Below are 14,742 nucleotides of genomic sequence, written 5' to 3'. Positions count from 1 at the left end.
TCTGCAATTTGTGCATGTTCTTAAAAAAAAAATTGAGAAATATTTATCAGAATCATTTCCAAAGTTTTCTCTTCTTTCGCATACAGAATCGGTTCATTTGATTTCTATTAATACCCAAGAAGTGTTAACCAGGTTAAAATAAATTTTAACATATTTAAGATTTAAAATCTCTGGGTCCAGTCAGGTCTGTGAGTTCTGCACTAAGAAAATAAACAAGGAGATTTGAATCTATTTTTCATGTCTGTTTCATCGGATGTTCTCTGTCTTATCAGGTTGATCTGCTGGAGAAGAAAATTTACCTGATGTAATGAACAGGATTGATCAAATAAAGGAGAAAAATTCAGAGTTATGTAAATACCGCACTTGAAACATATGGTGTACAAAGTTTTAATAAAACACAGCTGTTCCTCATGTGCAAATCTGGTTGGCTATAATGTTTAACTACAGAAATTACAAGGAAAATGTTTTTGAATCCCTGACATATGAAGTTGTGTCACTGATTAATTTCTGCTGTTGATTTGAACTGACCATTGGTCATGTCACTCGAAGCCTTGTGTTAGGTTGCTACGTTTGTTAAGATGGATTTAATGAATGATTTCATCTTTTGTATACAGATATCCAATGTTTTAAAACAGCCTTGATCCGATCACCTGATCATTTTATCGTGTATATGGCCTCGGGGGAGTGACATCATTATTCCGAGTGTTTCACCGTTATCATGTTGTGTGTGTGTGTCTTCCCTGGTGATGTCATAGATGTACGATACTCACTGCCAATCCGATCTCATTTGTAGCTGAATTCATTAATCACATGATTCTGTTATTTCTAACCTAATTGTAAAACCACAGACTTAGATCTAATGTAAGTTTGTGATGAAACCGATAACAAATATGTCCAGAGAGTAAATGTTTTCGATTCAGATGTAGATATCCTCACAAAACTGCTTATTTCTGATGACATTTGAAAAAACACATCTTTAGAAAATTATTAGCCTTTCAGCCATTTAATAGGGTTATTGTATGCACATGTCGATTCATGAGTCAGGCCTGCTATACTGGAAAATGATATATTTCAGTGGTACGTTAATTTTCATGAGTCAGGCCTGCATTACTGGAAAATGATATATTTCAGTGGTGCGTTAATTTTCATGAGTCAGGCCTGCATTACTGGAAAATGATATATTTCAGTGATGCGTTAATTTTCATGAGTCAGGCCTGCTATACTGGAAATTGATATATTTTAGTGGTATGTTAATTTTCATGGGCCAGGCCTGCTATACTGGAAAATGATATACTTTAGTGGTATGTTAATTTTCATGGGCCAGGCCTGCTATACTGGAAAATGATATATTTTAGTGGTATGTTAATTTTCATGGGCCAGACCTGCTATACTGGAAAATGATATATTTTAGTAGTATGTTAATTTTCATGCTCTTCATTTAAAAACTGCTAGCTGCACTAAGTTAAGATTCTGTTATTTGCAGTGTCAGTATATCATTATCAATGACATAAATTGTGAATGTACCTGTTCATCAATGACCTTAGTTGTTTAAATTTGATTTGCTATAACCCGAGCCCCTTAAAATATATAAATGTGCAGTATGTATCGTTACATCCGTTACTTATGTGAAATTTGATTCGCTATGTGAGCCCCCTAAAATAGGTATGCCTGCTGATGTATAATTACATCTAAGCTTCTAAAGAAAAACCCTGTCAAACTTGTACATTTATTTTAATCTAGATAAATTATGTTACAGTAATGACTGACAGAAACTTGAATTTGTGACAGACAGATGTGCAGTGTACTTATAAAATATTTATAGGTTTTTATTATCTGGTCTCTCTGACATTAATATTAGCCAGAGGGCAGTTGGTGATGAATAAAGAAAACATTCAAATCATGTTAACGGTAGTCTAGGTTAAAATATGTTTCATATTTGATATGCTTTTATAAGATATCTTCCGTCACATTTGATGAGATTTTCAAGAATCTTCTGATAAGTTTGAAATAGACACAGCTGGTACAAATGGACAAATTAGGCAACAGAAGTGTTTGCTAGTTTTTAAATAACCAAAAATAGATAAGAAAAAAATTGGAGTTTTGATTTCAACATGAAATATTTTCCCATAAATTCTGTGACTGAGTATACTATTGAAATTGGTATTTGGGAAGAGTTATGAAAAGGAAGGAAAAAACCCTTCTTGATGAGGTGATGTAGTTATATGTTGAGACAAGGCCATTAAAAGAAGAAAGATTTTTCAATCAATTTATGAGAGTATCTACATGTAATTTGGAGAAACCATTATAGAGACATTGTTTTCCAAGCCCAGGAGATTTGATATTGACAGAGGTTGTTTTCTGTCGAATCTCTCTAACCGGTCGGTCCGTCGTATGTATGTATACCTAAATGACCTACAATAAAGTTTAACATTTCTCAAATTTACCTGTGTAATTCTTCTAGCTGAATCTACTACAACAGTTTAAAGATATGAAAATAAAAGATTATATGAGTCATTCCTATAGCTTGTGTACATGTGTGTAGCAAGTGAGGTCTCCCTTTACAGCTTAGCTATAACGATATGTGAAAGAAATGGAGTATTTTAAACATTTCCACACACAATAGTTCTAACTGTTCACCAGAGTTTATAAAAACCTCCTGTTATCCTTGTTCGTTCAGGGTAGGATCATTTGGAGGGATTTTTTTCGAAACATTCAAGGTATAAGATTTAAAGTCAACTAAAGAAGATATCTTACAGTTGTTATGGAAATTTATGGATGTTTCTAAGTTTGTGTGTACAATTATGAATTATATATTGCTAAAAATATATGAATTATGCTGTGTTCGGATTTCAAACGTAAATATGGGACAGAAAAATTCAGATTTCTGTATTCATTTATATACTGTAATTGATAATATGAACTTCTTTCATATTTTGAATAACCTCTTAAGTAAAAATGAACTATATGTACAGTATACAGGAAATTCATGTGAAAATTCTTGAAAAAGAAATGAGAACTGGAAAGATTAATGACCACCATGAGAACAATTCTCAAAAACACTTTGTCAGGGTGTAATGTGTATCTGATCAAGCAACCAGAATGGCCGATTTGGTTATCTGTCTGTTTTCTATACTGAGCAGGCCGGCCATGGTAGGTCCTCATTGTTTGTTTGAAATTGGATACAGGGGAGTTTTAAGATATTTCATAGACCACTATAGACTGGCACAGAACAGAGGGAGTAAGTCAGCAGATAGATTATAAAATGGCAAATCTCAGAATGTTACTCTATGGGCACTTTTTACACATGCAGTACTGTAATTCTCTGATCTGCAGTTGCCATAGAAACCGGACTGCTCAACTTGCCTCAAGTTCAAAAGTGTAATTCGTGTAAGAGTTGTGTTCTGAAGTATGTTCGCTTCAAGTTGATTTTTGTGTTATGTTCAAAGCTAAAAAGCTGAGTTATTTATGCATTTTGAAAGAAAATGATTAAGTCAGAGAAGGTTGATATGGTTGATGAAAAAAGGTTGGACTTTACAGTATATTTGAGATTGAGTAATTAAACGCTGATGAAAGGCAGCTACAAAGTGTGGCTTCGATGGCTACATCTGTATCTGGTGTATGATCGAAATCTTATGATTGATCCTTTCATTAATCAAAGTGACATTTAAATAATATTGTTTAATTAAACAAATTCACTGATATAGAATTTAAGTTGATATAGCTCATGAAGTCACAATGACGATGATCAATAACAGAAAATGGTATTGTTCTTATCAAGGAAGTTAATTCAGCTAAGTGAGCAATTTGAAATAATGGGGTTAAATTATAATTAATATATCATACTAATTGCTTTAAGGACAAAATAATTGATATATCATACTAATTGCTTTAAAGACAAAATAATTAATATATGATACTTAAGGACAATTTTTTCACCAATTGAATTTTTGATGGTGTGATTTATAAACATTACAAAGTAGATTATTTCCAAAAGATTTCCTAGGAACCGATCTTGATGCATGGATTCATTTCTGTAAACAAAATCTCTGTAAGTTAGAATTCTTAGAAAGACGAGAGGTTGAAATTTATCTAAGAAAACATATTTTTCATCAGACAAGTCTCACTTCAATCACATTTTATGCAATATTTATGCATGTTTTCAAATGTTTTTGAATTAATTAGTGAATACATGCAGATGTTATGGAGCACCTAAGGTATATATGGGTCAACTTGCTGAATGACTACCATCAAATTAAAGAATATATATATATGTACCAGTAGACCTTTTTCTTGACCCCAGCAATATTGTAATATTCAAACATCCTTTTATATTGCAGATTTCATGACTAGTCTTAACACATGATGAACGACCAGCCAAATTTCACAATGTGACCCCTGACCTTTGACCTATATTCCAGATGTGAACTGTAAAAGTTCAGCGGTTGTCATTCCATTAAACTGTCAGGTGAGTTCAATTGATTTTTAAGGTAAACATTTCATTACGCTCATTAATGTGGAAGCATGTTCTCTGATTTTTTCTCTCTGGTAGACCAGGATGAAAGTGCCAATCTCGTGTAGCTAAATTACCATACACTGGCCTGGGGCTAGTCAACATTGGAAATGACAGCTTCGTGTACAAATCTGGTTCTTTCTAGCATAGAAAAAGTAAAACTGCACTACTTTAAGATTCCTTACAGCCTATATAAGGTAGCCCAATAGCTGTAGGCTACTGAAAGAGACCGTGTAGTCAATGTAAATGTTTCTTTTTGATCTAAGAAAAGGGAAAAAGTTTTGTCATACCTCAAAATATCGTCCAGAGGGAAAGGAATAGACTTATTTAGCTGATTTGAAGAAAAAGTTTTCTTAAAGAAAGTAACTGTTATTTAATGATATCTAAAAACATTGTAGGGCATCACAAAGTAGTTTCATGAAATGATATTTATAATTAGGAACTTTAAAACAAAAAGTAGTCGTTCGACATTCTGGATGCAAAATGATAAAGATTTTTTCTATTCTGGATACATGTATATGAAAATGCTTGGAGACATATTCGATAAAGATTTTTTCTATTCTGGATACATGTGTATGAAAATGCTTGGAGACATATTCTTCAGTTTTAGCTGTCATTGGTAAATTTATAATTCAGGTTAATATTTAACATCTTCAAATTGATCATTTGACACAGGCTCTTGTATTGATATCTAACAAATATTTACTATTACCAACGTCCTGTGTCATTATAAGTGACACATTAAAAAGTCTGGCTACTGCAGAGTGAAGAGTACAGCTATTTAGAATAAATTTGCATACAGAAGCCATTTCATCAGTAACTCAACCTGCATCTCATTTCATTCTAAATTCATTAGTACAAATTGATGTTAGTTTTTTTCTCACTCCTTCCTGCCCACATACAATTAAAAAGCGACAGTGTAATTTATGATATCATCATTAAACTATCCCGTGCTACTTTAAAGCTATAGAATATGTTCATTGTTAACATTAGCGAAGTAAACAATAGAAATTTCAGATATGACTTAAGATATATTTGTTGAAAAAATCTTGACATTTCCATTTCCTGTTGTTCACATTAGTGAAGATGAGATTGAAAACTTGGAATTCATTTTCTACGTAATGTGATATATATACATATCAACTTCAATTTCCTGTTAGAATATTTTCATACTTGCTTATTTTTTCACATGGACCATTCCTAAACAGTTCATTATGAAAAACATTTAATAGTGTAAACATTTTTCTTTTTCTTTTCTTTCTTCACACAGGCCATATCTATACTGTTTGATATTAGAAATAAAAGATGTCCCTATTTGGATTTCAATTACAACTACATCAGTTTTATATGAATATGATTTGGTACAAAAGAAGATCCCTGTTCCATCATAAAGATGGCAGTGCGAAAGGATTCGGGTTTTTATATCACTCTGAATTAAACCTGCCTCTCTAGTGGCAGTGTCTGTCCAAAATAAGTACCACATGTTGTAGCCAACACGCCAGGGTCTATCTGGTGTACAAGAAGTACACAGATTTACTTGCAAAATTGTTTTGAGTGTTTTCTCCGTGCAATTTCATCAGGCCCCGGTGATGGATTCTCATGTTGTGCTTCAGTCTGCCAGCGATCAAGGAATGTTTGGAAGCACTAGAAGAAGAAACAGTTCTGACTTTGTATAACGGGATTCAGTTTTATTTCTTTACATACAACAGTCCCAAAACAAAATCGGTTCAAAAATAACTACGTAAGTGGGACTTAAGTTTAAGCGGTCAGGACAGCGACATAAAAACAAACAGAAATGTGTACGTTTAAAAGAAATTATCAATAGTGTTTGAATGTATTTAAAGATTTAGATATATCTTGATATATGTTTAATTAAGACTTGCCCGGGTTTTTTTGACACATTAAAGATTTCTGAAATGATATGTTACGGCAGGCTCTGTTATCATATGATACTTATTACAAAATATAAAAAGCAACAAGTAAGAAAAACATAAATTACTTCGGTTTGAACTTAAAGTTTTGAGACTGACAGTTCTATATGGCCTCTAAGGGTGTTATGGGGTATTTTGGACTGTTGTTATTACTCTTATGGACTATATATTGTCCATTGGGTGTTATAAGCTATTTCGTATTGTCTGTGTTATGTCTGTATCTCTCCATGAGGAAGTTATGGGCTATTTTGTGTTTTCTCTAATTCTGTGATGGACTGCACTGTCCATGACGGGTGTGAGAGGCTATTTTGAACTGTCTCCAAGCCTGAGAAGGTCTTAACTGTCCATGGGGGTGTTATGGGCTATTTTGAACCGTCTCCAAGCCTGAGAAGGTCTTAACTGTCCATGACGGTGTTATGGGCTACTTTGAACTGTCTCCAAGCCTGTGTAAGTCTTAAATGTCCATGAGGGTGTTATGGGCTATTTTGTACTGTTCACAGGTCTCTGATAGTTTGTACTGTGTATGAGGGTCCCTGAAGCTGTTACTAGACTGTAGTGTCCATGCTTAGGGTGTTATGGGGTATTTTGTACTGTCCCCAATTCTGTGATGGGCTGCAGGTTCATACACATGTACTAGCTACATGTATCATTTGTAGAAACTGCCTTCGGTTAATCAGGATTCGACTAAATAATAGATCTTGGGAAGGTACTGTGAGAAACGAGATGGCTGAGTCATACACCATCATCTATTGACTAGCCAGATTGTGTGCTTTCTGAAATAATATGTCTGCATCCGAATCATAGATTATTTTTAATCTTCTCCTTGGCCAAATGCTGTCCTGGATATTTTTGATTTTCAGTATGCATGCGTCTAAGTAGAATCTCGTCAGAAACTGCTGCAGTAATGGGATGGATGAATATTTAATTGAACTGCAGTAGTCGGCATCATACAAGCATTTCTGAATTTCAACAAAATATAAAATACATAACAAGGACTACATGAGTATATTTTTGTTATATTTTGTTCTTTTTGTGTACAGATATAAAAGTAATTGTTAGCTAGCTACTCGTACTAAAATACCTCACTGTACTTCATTATATCAATAGGGTATATACACATTTGTTCTTGAAATAAAATTTTCCCCCCTTATTTATAGGAGGAATTAGGTTTTTCCCTTTTTCTATCAAATAAATATGATTTTCCCCCTTTTTTTATCAAATAAATAAGATTTTTCTCCTTTTTCTATCTGATAAGATTTTTTAATTTTACTATCGGAAGGAGTTATTTATAAGGTGTGAAGAATCTGTTAGGGGACAAAGAGACACAAATTCCAGAGAATTCTTCAGTCAATCTCGCAGAACAAAATATTGTCTATGTAATGCCTGCCTGTTGCTGACAGTAATAACCCTACACTGCTAATGTAGGTAAATGATGTCCTACTGTATACGGGTCAAAAACTCTGTATCCATGTTCACCTTAAAAGATAAAAAAAGTTTTATCTAAGTTGAGGTGAAGTTATAGCCAAGCTGCAATGTACATGGAAATACATATTTAATACATAAGCTAAATCTAACGTTTGCCTTTCGGGGAAAATATATTGAGCTATAAAGCATAAATATATAAACTTGCTGCCGGATTCTCTGAAGCCGTGCAGCTGCCTGCGTTAAAATATGTAATTCCTTCGCAATTATTGAACACGTAGAAGCATTTGGAGTGTAGCAAACAGATACAAAACCATACAGCTGCCTACATGAGAAAATACATTTTGCATTTTGTGTTGTCAAGTAAGAAAATGTCCTTGGGCTCTCCTGCTTAGGCTGGTAATTAACTGTATTGATATGTAGTGAAATTCTCCTGTTTTCTCCAGCTTACTGCAAAGAAAATCAATAGGTAGAGCTCTGGTATAATAGATAGGTTTACTTTTGGAAATGACATTTATTGCTTAAATCAAGCTGGAGAGGAGATTCAGATGACATTCAGATCTGACTCTTTAAAATGCTTTAACTGCCCGAGTAGTTTGCTTTATGGACATGCTTTTACATGACACTGACTCGGACAGGTTTTGTTAATTAGACTGAAGTAAGCATCCCGTCCCGAGTTTGTTTCGTTTTATTTCCATTAACGTGATCAAGAGAAATCACTGATTTACATAAACTACCAGTTTAATGGAGCAAGATAATTCAACGTTTTTGTTTTTCATTTTCATTTCACAAAGATTTGATTGAATTTAACTTCAGTGGGTATTGGACAACAGGCTAATGCCGATATAAGCCCTCTCCCTCTTTTCTATTGCATTTGATAATTCAATGAATTAGCTAGCTATGTCAAATATGATTTGATGATTATCAGATTATGATATACCTTTAGTTGTAGCCAATTTGGACAGTGAACTAGCTACAGAACTAATTGACGGTTGCCATGGCAGCTCAATTGGTTAAAGCGTCTTTCAGTCCAGAGCTTTGAGGTTTCAGGTTCGAGTCCCTGATGTGGTTGTCATGTTCTTTCTCTCCTATTACATTTCATGTCCGACTAAATATACCGATAAATGATGGATGATGGTCACTGCATATATGTCCAGCGGAACTGACCAGGTCTTGATCTACACACTAGTGGCCAGGGAGCTTAAACAGTGGAGCATCTGTCTAGAGTTCCGAGGTCCTAGGTTCAAGTCCTGGTCCGATTAAATATTTTTAAATTCACCCTTATTCAAAAAGTTTTTAAGGTTAGAATGATCATGCATGTGTTGTCAGCTGATTTTGAAGACTAGTCTGTAGTTACGGGCTGAAAAATCTATTCAAATACTTCAAGTGGATTAACTTAAGATTAACACCAAAAACAGACTCTCCGAAAATCTGCCAAATTACAAACAGGAAAGTTAGAAATGCATCACGAAAAATCTGACAGATCAGAAACATGAAAGTTTGAAAAAAATCCAGAAAATCTGCAGGATCAATAGAAATATGTTTAAAATGTTTGTGTATAATGAAAATAAAAAGATAAACTTTTTTGTCTTGTTCAATTATATGAGGACAACTGTTTCATTATTTATGATGTTTTGTCAAGTACAGATCTAAATACACTGTAGAACAGGTGGCAAGTGTCCCATCTATTGTACAATATAGTTAATAGGTCCTAGGAGATACGAGATGTATCAACTCAAACATCCTGTTGTGATGTTGTTCACAGGCTGGGACAAACAGCACATGCCAGTATATTGATCTGGTAATAAAAGATATGCTACATTTTCGTAAAATTGGAAAAACAATTTTTCCAGACAAAGAAAAGTACATTAAGTAGCATTTTATCGGAATATAGGTTAACAATAATTTACCTCAAAATTATATAAGTTTTGGATAAATTCTTTGTAGCTTGACATTTTTACTGGTCGAATTTTCATGATATGATTTTCCCAAAATTATGAAGTGAAATTTACATTAATTAAAATGTATCATATTCAAATTTCAAACTTAACTTAAATATATTAAATTTCAAACTTAACATGTTATGTAGAGATCTAGAAAAATGACAAATTATTTACACACTGATAAACTTATCTGTTCACACATCAATGTTTTATCTTTCTCTGAACTGATGTTGATGTTTCCGCATACCTGTCATAAAACATTGAATCTGCTTCTAATATTAAAACAAATTATCAAATTAATCGGACATCTACATCCTACTGATCAATGCAGTTGATCAACACATCATATTATTTCACATATCAAATTTTCGCAATCAAATATTTATTGATCTCAGATCGAAAAAAATATCCCTGTGAAAATAACTGCTACACTGCTTAAATGTGTTTAACATTTTGTATTTAAAAACCATTTACAAATGGTACATAATTTGTCCATGTGTAAAATAAGGCTAATTTACAATATATAATATTGAAATATATAGCCCTAACGTAATAAAATTTACTGGTAATAACAGATTTTATGCTTTGGTGATCAATGTTACAATATGACTGCTGTACTTGACTCGGTGCTGTTCCGTTTTAGACACTAACGCTAATAACAAGACACTTATTGATCACAAATTTTACTTCTTTGTATTTTCGCTGTCTTCCGTTCCCATGGTTAAATAATCCATCACACACCAGCTTGAGTGAGGATTTCTGTGATTTTATGTCGGTCGATTATCTCTGCTGTATCTGTGCGTCCCGTTGATATCCTTATAAGCTGCCTCATACCTGTGGCTGTCTCAGTCAATTTAATATTTGATTTGAAACATGGCACATTTTAGTTGAAGCATGGCTTCTCTCGTGACAATATTTCTAGGTGTGGTTAATTGCCTTCAAAGCTTTTTTGAAACATTTTATTTTACTAGAAACAGAGTAGTACATTGATTTTATGTGTGGTTAAGTTTCTCAAAATATAGGAAAATCTTTTTCTCTTAAACTTGAATGAAGTTAATTTAAATTCTGTTCATAAACTATAAACGTTTACCTTAAATTGAGGAAAACATACCAACATTTCAAGAACTTGGGGAGTTTGACATTAATCAAACATTGTAGTTGATATTATACTGTATGGTGAGTTTCATTGAAAATTCCTGACATTGTCTGTTATGGGCCATGGTAGCCGAGTGGTTAAGGTGTCCCGTCACTTTAACACTAGCCCTCCACCTCTGGGTTGCGAGTTCGAAACCTATGTGGGGCAGTTGCCAGGTACTGACCATAGGCCGGTGGTTTTTCGGTGGTTTTTCTCCGGGTACTCCGGCTTTCCTTCACCTCCAAAACCTGGCACGTCCTTAAATTACCCTGGCTGTTAATAGGACGTTAAACAAACCAAACCAATAAACCAAACCTGTTGTGGACAGGAGTCCATGGAGGGCGTCCAATATTACAGATTTGTGAAGTGACAAGAAATTTGAGAAAATAATGCTTAATTATAAATGATTTTAGAAAATATGGCATCAACCTCAACAGTAGTGTTGTTAATTTCACTCCAACCCCCCCCCCCCCCCCCACTTTAAAACAAAAACCTCACCCAATAAGAGACGGATTTTACTTAAAGATTAAAGAATCACAAAGTATATTGAATCCAACTTCTGAAGCTGTTACAACATTTATAGCAGTTGTAGCATTCTTTGATAAGAATGAAAATATTTTAAAGTAGTGTTTGTAGTTGATAAACAGCACTGTTTCATCACAACAAAATAATTGTATGTATTATATTGTAAATATGTTTTTCTCTATACAGCATGTCAATATGTGAAAAGAGAATAAAATGAATTTGAATTTGAATTTGTTGGTAAATCGTTCGTCATCTAGAGAACATCGACAGGGAATTGTATTACGATACAAAGACATATAGGTATCTCTGCAAAGTTAGTTTTGTCCAGGTAACTACATTGTGTGAATGTACATTATGTATAAATATCTCGTTAATAACAGAGTTCAGACAGATAAATATGATAGGAAAATCATACAAAATTTTAATATTTCTACTACATGTATATATTATTGACTGTGATGAATGTCATATTCTACTTAATGATGGTCGTCTTTATCTAACATGTTATTAAAGTCACTTTCAGTCGTACACAGGTACACAGGTAAACGACGCTATATTTTATAAGCTCAGGTGAGATGTAATCCGGCTATATATAGCTAACACAAGATAATACAGGATATTGTTCGGAAAATCAATACGCTATGGAAAACAACTTCATTAGGTACCAGGAGAGTTTCAAACCAAGATGGCAGATATTGATAATTACAATATCAAAACGGAACACAGCTAGATATGAATTTGAAGTTGAAATGGCTTCTTTATTTTAAATAAACAGTAATTGGGTTGTTTCAGTTAACAGTTTCTAGTTTAGATTTGATGAGAATTTACCTGGGGTAAATACAAACAGATGTCAGTGTATGTGTTATGTGTTAATACATCTCCTAACAAAGGAATAGTTGGGGGTCACAGTTCAGACAGATGGTAGGGTCAAGAAATATTCAAAAGGTGTGTGTGTGTGTGTGTTGGTGGTTTGGTACAAGGTAAAATGTCCTTTATACTAGCAGAAATGTCTTGGTTACAATGAGGTATTATCTCGGTTTAAATGGGTACAGCTTCACCCGTCCACATATCAAATGTATAGTCATAAATATCACAGGAAACCGTTGGCTCAGTGAATTAAAACGAAAAAAAACCTGGAGGATATAGACGTGGATATTATAAGAAAGAGGATGAAATTATGGTAGGTCTTTTGTGTGTTATATGTGTGTTATATGCATGTGTTTCACTTGGATCTGAAGAGTGTTTGATATAGGTGTATAATATGTCTTAGTAAATCTTGATATGGCCTTTAAGTATGTAGAATATGCTTGTTTGTTTTTGTCTTGTTGTAGATAGAATTGTGTCGGTGTTAGATAACAGGTCACAAGGTTTAATCTGTGGTACACAGAAAGCCAGTCCTAAGGACTAGCTGTAGCACACTATAGTCTTTATACTAGCAGAAAAACTCCCTAATAGCATAAACGTAAGATTATAAGCTCTCCTTGGAACAGAAATGGTTTGACAATAATCTAAGCTGTCTATGTTTCTCACATTCTCTAGCTCACAAAATCTCAAAATCATTTGTTTCTAAGCAGTAGATAACTTTCACCAAAAAAAAAGAAAAAAAGCAAAGATCCAAAATATAAAGAATTGGTCAATTTCAGAAGTCTGGAAATGATGATGAAAAAAAAAATCAGAATTCTTTCTCCAAAGGCAGACTTTATAAGTGATGAATATTAGTCAGAAATCTATAACAGAATATCCAGTCTCATTTCATATCGGACTACAGCGTCAATGGTATAGACTATGATAATTCCTTTCATCAATATATCATGCCATAACAGAGCCCAAGGGCTGTACAAAATAAGCCTATACATCTATTTCATCTTTATTGGGTGGACAGAATCTCTTAGTAATGCTAAACTGTGTATTATAGGGTTACTTTGACAGTGCAGAATCCAGTTGGAGTCATTTTGTCCATCTGTCCATCCAGATTTTGGTTTTGGTAGTTTTCAGGAAATGACCCCCCCCCCCCCCCCCTTTTTTTTTTTTTACAGAGAAATGGCCACCCTTATCAGTATGGCCTCTGTTTTCACTCTGGATGATGTTTTTAATGACAGATCACTTTCTGACTTCAGTCATTATCAAAAACATGCAGAACATGTATTTTGATGTAAAAATCTACTGATGAAAAACTTGTTTGTTTAATAAAATGCCTAAGTCTACAGATTTAATAAAAAAAAAAAAAATCCAAAGCAAATACCATCAACAGATTTGAGAATCGATACGGTATAAAAACAATATCTGGATTCTGTTTGAGATAAAAGATGGACAAGTTTAAACCATTAATTTGATGTATTTTCTTCATGTTTTGAGTAATTGCTAAAACAAATCTTGTAGTGTTTTCTTATATTCCTGAAAACCCACATGGCGATTTTAAGAACATTGGATTGAAAACAGGTCTGGCATTATAGAGAAAATTGTAGCATGTTTTCCATCTAGGCCCATATGTTCAGCTCTGATTTTTTTTTCTTTAGTTCGGAGAAATCTGCAGTTAAGTCCGCCTGCATTGTTAGATCAGAGATTTGCTTCATGCCATTGTGTCAGGAAACTGGGAAAATAAAACAACAGAATCTGATATACAAGATGTAATTTACATAGAGAAAATTAATAATTCAACAGACATGCTTCACGCTGGGAAGTTGAGCCCGCCTTAGCAGATCCAGTATGCATCTGTGTTACTGCAGGTAGCCAAGAAATTTAAGCCATAAATGAACGCCGCGGTTAAACATTTCCTGAGTTCGGCATCATGTAAAATGTGTTAATAGCAATCATACTTATATCGTTCAGAAGTAAAAATATCGTACAATTGCAGTTTGAAAACCTGTTTCGTAATGTTGTGATCAGCAGTTCTCCAAGAACACATTCATGTACAAGTTAATGGGAGAATTTATGTGCTCTTCCAACTGTGGCAATATAACATTGATCGTAACCAGATTTTTTTGCATCAAGCAGAAATCTATTTCAAAAATTTAACAGATGGAGCCACTAGCTGATTTCATTTGACTTCAGTTTTCATTTAAAACCAGGAACATAAAAACTTATATGTGTTAAATATAGTTCCATATCTGGTATAGAAACAAAAGGTCAAATTAACATTTGCAGTTTTTACATGGCAGGCCCTGAAAGTCTTGGAGATATTCAGTCCCTTTGGCAGGCCCTGAAAGTCTTGGGAGATATTCAGTCCCTTTGGCAGGCCCTGAAAGTCTTGGGAGATATTCAGCTCCTTTGACAGGC

General features: G+C 33.8%; 1 protein-coding gene across 1 annotated transcript in view; it reads left to right on the top strand.

Annotated features, from left to right (window-relative positions):
* The first annotated feature begins 12,438 nt into the window (after nt 1-12,438).
* LOC117322368 overlaps nt 12,439-14,742 on the top strand; it is a 54,069-nt gene continuing 51,765 nt past the window's right edge. The window contains 1 exon segment of the mRNA XM_033877235.1: nt 12,439-12,646. The gene's annotated coding sequence lies outside the window, so the exon portion shown is untranslated.

This window comes from Pecten maximus, chromosome 2, assembly GCF_902652985.1.
Source record: "Pecten maximus chromosome 2, xPecMax1.1, whole genome shotgun sequence".
Classification (NCBI taxonomy): domain Eukaryota; kingdom Metazoa; phylum Mollusca; class Bivalvia; order Pectinida; family Pectinidae; genus Pecten; species Pecten maximus.
Note: the sequence above shows the minus strand (reverse complement) of the source record. Positions and strands in the feature narration are given on the sequence as shown.